Here is a 7,524-nt window from a genome sequence, read left to right on the forward strand (position 1 = left end):
AGTTGTTTATTGGCAGTGGGTTGGAAAAGGTGATGGAGTTAGCAAAGAGAGATGCCACCACACACCAATATCACAAGCGCAGCAAGAGTGATGGGAAGGAGCAGCCTGAAGCCCCATATGAGGCCCTTCTTCTCAAGTGTTAAGTCTAAGAGGGCGCTGGGGTCTGGAGTGTCGAGGGGGGTGGCCTTAGAACACCTCCACTTAGTAGGCATGGTTAGAGACGAAGAGGGACTCGCTGGCTGCGGCCCGGGCCTGACCGCTTGGGGTGTACTTTCCTTGGCAGGCGAGGCTGTTGGCCAAGGCTCGCTTGATATACTCCTCCTAGGCTGCCTTCAGATTCTCCTTCTTCCCACCCCAGGCCTTCAATGCAGAGGCCTGCAGAGCTCGGCCACAGGAGAAGGTCAGGGCCCATGGCTTCAGCAGGGGGCACTTGTTGATGGCATTGAGGTTGATGGATGCCTCCTCCTCACTCTGGCCTCCAGACAGGAAGGTGATCCCAGTAACAGCGGGTGGCACTGTGCGGCGCAGTGCTGTAACAGTTGCCATGGCAATCTCCTCATGAGAAAACTTCTGTGTGCAGGCATGGCCGGGGGTTACCATGTTAGGCTTCAGCAAAGTGCCTTCCAAGTAGATGTGGTGGTCACTCAGAGCCTTGTAGACAGCAGCCAGCACCTTCTCAGTTACATACTGACAGCGCTTCAGGTAATGGTCACCATCAGGGAGGATCTCAGGCTCCACAATGGGCACAATCCCATTCTGCTGGCAGATGCTGGCATAACAGGCCAGCACGTTGGCATTTTCCATGATGGCAAGAGCTGAGGGGGTGTGCTCTCCAATCTTCGGCACACAGCGCCACTTGGCAAAGTCAGCTCCGTCCTTCTTGTACTGGGCACAGCGCTCGGACAACCCATCCAGCCCTTGGGTGGTGGTCTTGCCATTAGTCCCTGCCAGGGGTACCACGCCCTTGTCTACCTTGATGCCCACAACACCACCCTGAGATTTGATGACTTGGGGGAAGGGACGCCCATCATCCGCCTTCTGGTAGAGGGTCTTATGGAAGAGGATGACACCCCCGATGCAGGGGTTCACACGGTCATCGGCGGTCAGCAGGAGCTGGCGGTAGAAGCGGTGGTTCTCCTCTGTGTTCTCGGTTCCAATGGACTGCAGGCGCTTGGCAATGCTTCCAGTGGACTCATCTGCGGCCAGGATGCCCTTGCCCGGAGCAACGATGCGATGGACGATGTCAGAGAGCTCCTTCTTCTGCTCCGGGGTCAGCGCAGGGTATGGGTAGGGCATGGTGTTCTCGGTGGTGATTTCCTGGGCGCTCACGGAGAAGGGGGCGCGCTCAGAGGCGGCGGGCGGTGGTGGGCTGGGGGGAGGAACGCGCCAGTCGTCCCAGCTCCGGGTTCTGCAGCGCGTTCGGAAGGAACGCAGCCTATTCAGCCAACAATTTTTTTTTTTATAAAATGACACTGTATATTCCTTCAGTCTTCTTTGGCTGCTTCTTGCATCATCCAGTATTTTGTTCATAAAATCCTTCAGTATTGCAGCTTGAGACTTGAATTTACTACTCAGTTCTTTCAGCTTGAGAATTACCTTGCACATTTCATTATAATACTTTGTTTTATTTTCTTAGCAGTCCTTTTAAATCTTTCATTCAGCTCTTTCCAGCATTTCGTCCCTTGGTTTTGACCTCTTTATGCCCCAGTGTCATTTTCAGAGTCTCTGCTGATACACATTTTGGTCTTTTCTTTCTCTTTTGGCTTTATAATGACCTTGGCCTTCTTGGATGATGTCCTCTCACAACTCACTGGTTTCTTAATCATTAGTGTGCAAATCTATTCTATCAAATCTATTCTTGATATGGCTTTGAAATTCAGTTGAAATAAATTCTAGTTTGTCTTTATGATATCACAAATCTGTGTTCATTTTCTACAGCTTCAATTTGAACTTGCACATGAATAATGAGAAATAAAAATTATCTTTTCCACAATCAGTCTTTGGCTTTGTTTTGATGACTAATATTTAGTGTCTCCAGTGACTTTCTCCACAGATGTAGTAAATCTAATTCCTGTGTAATCTATCAGATGAAGTCCATGTGTATACTTGATTTCAAAGCTCAATCATTTGCTGTCTAACCTTAATTCTGTCACCAAAGCCATATTTTCTATCAATCCTTCTTTGTTTCCAAGTTTTGTATTCCACTCATCAACTATTTTAATGCATCTTGATTACACGATCAATACATTTCAGACCACAAAAATTGATAGAAATCTTTAGTTTCTTCATCTTTGGCTTTAATAATTTAGTCTATGTTATTTCTTGGATTCAGATCTTTAAATTGAAAAAGAAAAGGGGTAGCAACAAGGTTATAGTAACTAGATTCATTTTAGAATCTTTCTGAAGTAAGGAAAAATGCATTTTCTTTCTCCCTTGTTGCTAAATTTTCATATGAGTTTCAATAATCTGTAGATTTTCTTGAGGATACTATTTAATCACAGTGTATGGAAAATGCAGTTCTGTCCTTCATTTCCTAATTGTTGCACTTTTTATTTTGTGATTTTTATCTTATTTTGGCATCTAATGTGTCTAACATAAGTTAAAATAGAAGTAGTGTTAGTAAGTTAGCCTTCTACCTTGTTTGTGACTTAAGTAGGAGTAATTATTTAATTTAACAATAAATATTATTATCACTACAGGTTCTATTTATTTATTTATTTCTCAAATACGGAATATTTATTTCTAGTAATAATTTTAAGAATGTAAAAAATTATGTGTATTAAATATTTTACTGAACCTATTTACAAAATTCCATGTCTTTTCCAGTATCAAACTACAATAGTTAGGAATATTGCAAATTTAAGTTCATTCTGTGGCCTAGAAATTGGAGGAAACTAGATTGGAACCAGAATGTTTAAGAATAAAGAAAGAACACAATGATATTTGAACATAAGCTTGCTTCTGTGGCTTTGCACATGCAAAGTGTGGGTATGGAAGACTTGCTTAAGGTTGGTGATAATAGTATTGACATTTCTCCCCAAATCTTTCTAATATAATTCTAAAATTGCAAATATTTCCTTGTGCAGCTTATATTGGCTTTTTTAGCTACCATTGTGTTTATCCTAACTCATGGCGACCTCATGTACAAGATAATGGGATCAAATGCTTCCCAGTTCTATATCTTCATGATCAGTTGCAGATTGGACTGCTACAATCCATTAGGTTTTCATTGGCTGATTTTAGGAAGTAGACTGAGACACCTTTCTTCTAGTCTTCTTTCGTCTAGAAACTTTGCTGAAACCTGTTCAGCACCATAGCAACACACAAGCCTTCACTGATACTTGGTGTGACTGTGTGTGAAGTGTGTATGCAAGAATTGAACTTGAATCTGTGCGTGGAAGGTGAGAATTCTGCCACTGAATCACCACTGAAAAGCACAGTTATTTTGTGATGTTGTAAAATATAGAACCAGACTGGAGCCAGAATATTTAAGAATAAAGAAAGGGCACAATGATATTGGAACACATGCTTGCCTCTATGGCTTTGCAGATGCAAAGCATACAGCAAATGAAAGGGGAAAAAAATCTGGTGTGGAAAACAATGCACTTTTATGAACTTTGTATGTGAACAAGTACTAAAGAAAAAAAATTGGAATAACAAAGGAAAAGTCTCTCTTTGCACATTGACACAGGAGGCGGCATAATTCTGACTTCATCCAAATAGCCTACTGGAATGCACTCTGCTATACTTTCCAATAGACAACTCTTCCTCAATTGCATAGACTTTATTTGAATAATTGGGAAACTGGTCATTTTATTTTTCCCTTCTTTATCATAATCAGATAATTCTTTAATTGTGATTTGCAGGCTCACAGTTCTGGGATAGTTCAACTTTCTGGGATACACACAAGGTAAAACTTGGCTTAAGTACATAGAAAACTTTCTAAAAGCTGTTTGCGATGTTTGGACATGTTTCCGAGCTGATCTGTCTCTAAAGATGACAATTGGGCCCTGTCTTGAAACGTCACACTCATCCTCTATTTGTTTATACTATCATCCATGATGAATCTCTTGTTCATACCTTAGAGGTTGCCTCTTGGATTCAGATCTTTGAATTGAAAAGGAAAAGAGGTAGCAAGGAGGTTATAATAAGTAGATTCATTTTAGAATCTTTCTGAAATGAGGAAAAATTTAGACCTTATAATGTCCTCTTAGACTTTCATCTTAACTTCTTAGTAAGAGAGTTTTTAATCATTGAGTGCTATTAGTGGAGGAATCAAAAAGCAATTTGAGAATATTTTCAGGCTGTTCTGTTTTCATCAACCTCAATGGAAAAAAAGAGGATTATTTTGGCCTGATTCACTACTTGTTTTTCCGGTTATTAAAATGACCTCTAAAAGAGTAAGTGCTCACTGAAAGCTGTAAATGATAATGGAACTCTTCCTTCTTCCCTTCTTTTCTTTTTCTTACCTTCTAACCCTCTTTGTCTCAATTTCCAAGACAACAGGACATGTTTTCTGTTTATTATAGATGTCAGAGAGATTAAGAGTACAAACTACTCAGCATTCTTTCTAGAATATAATTGCTCAGTAAATGATTATTGTTAATGAGATCAATGTAAGTGTTGGTGTGATTTATTATAGTCACATGTACAGAGTATATTACTAGAGAAAAGTTTCATTTTGATGTCTTCTTTATGGTCAGAAGCTAATGTTTATAATAGCACAGTCCATTGACTGGAAAAACAGCAAAAGTAACGACAATAACAAATGGACATTAAACCTGATTTCTAATGACATCATTAAAGGTATAGTGAAACAAAAGATATCTGAAACCTTTGCTTCAATCATTGGACTGATGTTGAAATTTGACAATAGACAATTTAAAATATGTGAAAGGTTAATGGGCTAAAGACTTAAATAACATATGTTAAATTTTTTTTCTCTCCAGTTGTGAGGACTGTTTTTTCTAAGTTCACACACATTCCTTTTTATAAAGGGTAGACTGCCTTTGCCAGCTGTGTACTGTCATTCCTAAACAATCCTAGAGCTAAAAATTTTAAGTGCTGTCACACAAATTGCTAAACAGAACTTACTCTTTAATTTGTCTGCCACTCTTTCTGTCACTCCCTTTGCACTTTATAGTGAGGCATTGGTTCAACTGTCATATCTTGAGTCCCTCTACAATGCAAAGAGAGTGCTGCATTGTGCTCCTGTGATGGCCAGAGAGGTCACCTACTGCTGCCCAGAGCTTTTTTGACCTAAACCTTTGTCGCGCTGACAAATGCAAGTAACAAAAAAAAAAATCTTTATTCCTTTAAGCTGAATGTTCCTTCACCTAAGAATTGCGAATAAGTAGCAAAGACTGGAAAGTTGAGAAACTAAGGATAGAAGCAGGTTAAAAATACAGTCATCCCAACCCTTTATTATGATGTACTTTTAGCAAATGACTTGCTATAGTGTCATGTTTAGCAATGCTTTATGGAAGCAGAGAAGCAGCTGCTGCTGAATTTCTTAACAGAAAATACGAAGAATTTGTGCAAAACAATAAAGCAATAGGTAAGAGAAACAACCAAAGGACAAATGACTCTACTTGATGTTGACCTATTAAGTATATCCAGCTGTGAGAAACACTTGGAGGGGAACGTTTTACTTTGCCTACCAGCCTTTTTCTCACTCTCTAAACATAGAATCTTTAGGAGTAGCTGATTGATTGTTGTTGTTGTGTACTGTCAAGTCAGAACCAACCTATAGTTGACCCTCCATCAAGTATTCAGAGGCAGTAAATTGCATGGGAGGTGATTGTTCATCTTTCTCCTGCAGAGCAACTGCTGGATTTGAATCACAAAGTTTTGCATTAACAGTACAATTCCTCAATACTAAGCCAACAGAGCTCCCTAGCTTATTGGTATAAACTAATATGAAGCTTCTCTTTGTATTCTTCCTTCTAGTTTGAACTCTCAGTGTTATTAAAGAGTACTACAGAGGACTCAACCCAAATCAACCAAGCAAATAAAAAAAATTACCTACTGCTGTTACATTGATTCTGACTCAGTGAAGCTGTAGGACAGAGTTTTCCAAGGTTGTAAATCTTTATGGAAACAGATTTCCACATCTTTCTCCCATCGTCAGCGGATGGGTTCAAAGTGCTGACCTTTGGGTTAACTTGCAAATGCTTAGCCATTGTACCACTAAGTATTCTGATATAGAGAAGAGAGAAAAAAAAACACCCTCTAACAAACCCAAGCATAAGCAAACATAAACCAGTGCTTCAGAGGCATTGCCTACTATAATGGCAGACCTATCAGTGTCAGAGTAGAACTGTTCTCCATTTGTATTACTTAAAAAAATCTTATTTATTTTGTGGTGGTTGTTTTTGAGAACATACACAGCAAAGCATATACCAATCCAACAGTTTCTGCAGGTACCACTTTATACTATCTGCACTGCATAGGGATTCCACAGGAGGAAGAAAAAGCATGAAATCAAAATAATCTATAATGTACATTGTAGCTTGTTGAGTGTTGCAAAAAAAAGGTCCTCCAAAGAGAGAAAGAGTAAATTTTTGAGTTATTGATCAACTCCGACCCCAAATTCTTTCTGGTGATTATAGGAAGTCCTCAGGTAGGGGTATGGCATGCGGCTCAAATCCGCCAGCTACTCTGTGGGAGAAGGATGAGCAATCTCCTCCCATACAATTAACTGCCTCTGAAAACCTACTGGAGGGTCAGCTTTGAGTTGGCTCTGACTTGATGGTACACACAACAATAGATAGGGCTAAAAGTAAAGGGCTACCGGTCCTATATTCCAATATTGTCACATTATCTCTTCCGACTCTTAAACAGTCTGTATGCTGAGAAAATCATTCAAGAAGCTGAATTCTATGAAGAAGAATGTGGTATCAGGATCATAGGAAGACTCATCAACAACCCGTGTTATGATGACACGATCTTGCTTGCTGAAAGTGAGGAGAACTTGAAGCACTTGGTGCGGAACATCAAAGATTATAGCCTTCAATATGGATTACATGTCAACATCAAGAAAACAAAAATGCTCACCACTGGACCCAGAGGCAACATCAAGATAGATGGAGAAAAAGCTGAAATTGTCAATAACTTTATCTAACTTGAATCCACATCAACACATATGGTGCTAGCAGTCAAGAAATCAGGAAATGTTTTGCATTAGGCAAGTGTGCAATCAGGGACGTCTCCAAATTGCTGAGAAGCAGTGTTGTCAGTTTGAAGACTAAGGTGTATCTGATTTAGGCCATGGTCTTTTCAATCACTTGGTGCGTATCTGAGTGTTGCACGATAAATAGGAATGACAGAAAAAGAATTGATGCCTTTGAGCTGTGAATGTTGGGGGGAAGTATTGTATATAACATGGACTAACAAAAGAACAGATATGTCTTGGAGAAAATACAGCCAGAGTGCTCCTTGGAGGCAAAAATGACAAAGTTTTGTCTCATGTATTTTGGGCATATTGCCCTGAGAGGCTATTCCTTATAGAGGGACATCATGCTT

General features: G+C 39.8%; 1 pseudogene; it reads right to left on the minus strand.

The window, feature by feature from the left end:
* Nucleotides 1-201: 201 nt before the first annotated feature.
* LOC102875878 lies at nucleotides 202-1,296 on the minus strand (annotated as a pseudogene).
* Nucleotides 1,297-7,524: the final 6,228 nt, after the last annotated feature.

The sequence above is a fragment of the Elephantulus edwardii genome, unplaced genomic scaffold, assembly GCF_000299155.1.
Source record: "Elephantulus edwardii isolate Elephantulus edwardi_28Jun2011 unplaced genomic scaffold, EleEdw1.0 scaffold00224, whole genome shotgun sequence".
Classification (NCBI taxonomy): Eukaryota; Metazoa; Chordata; class Mammalia; order Macroscelidea; family Macroscelididae; genus Elephantulus; species Elephantulus edwardii.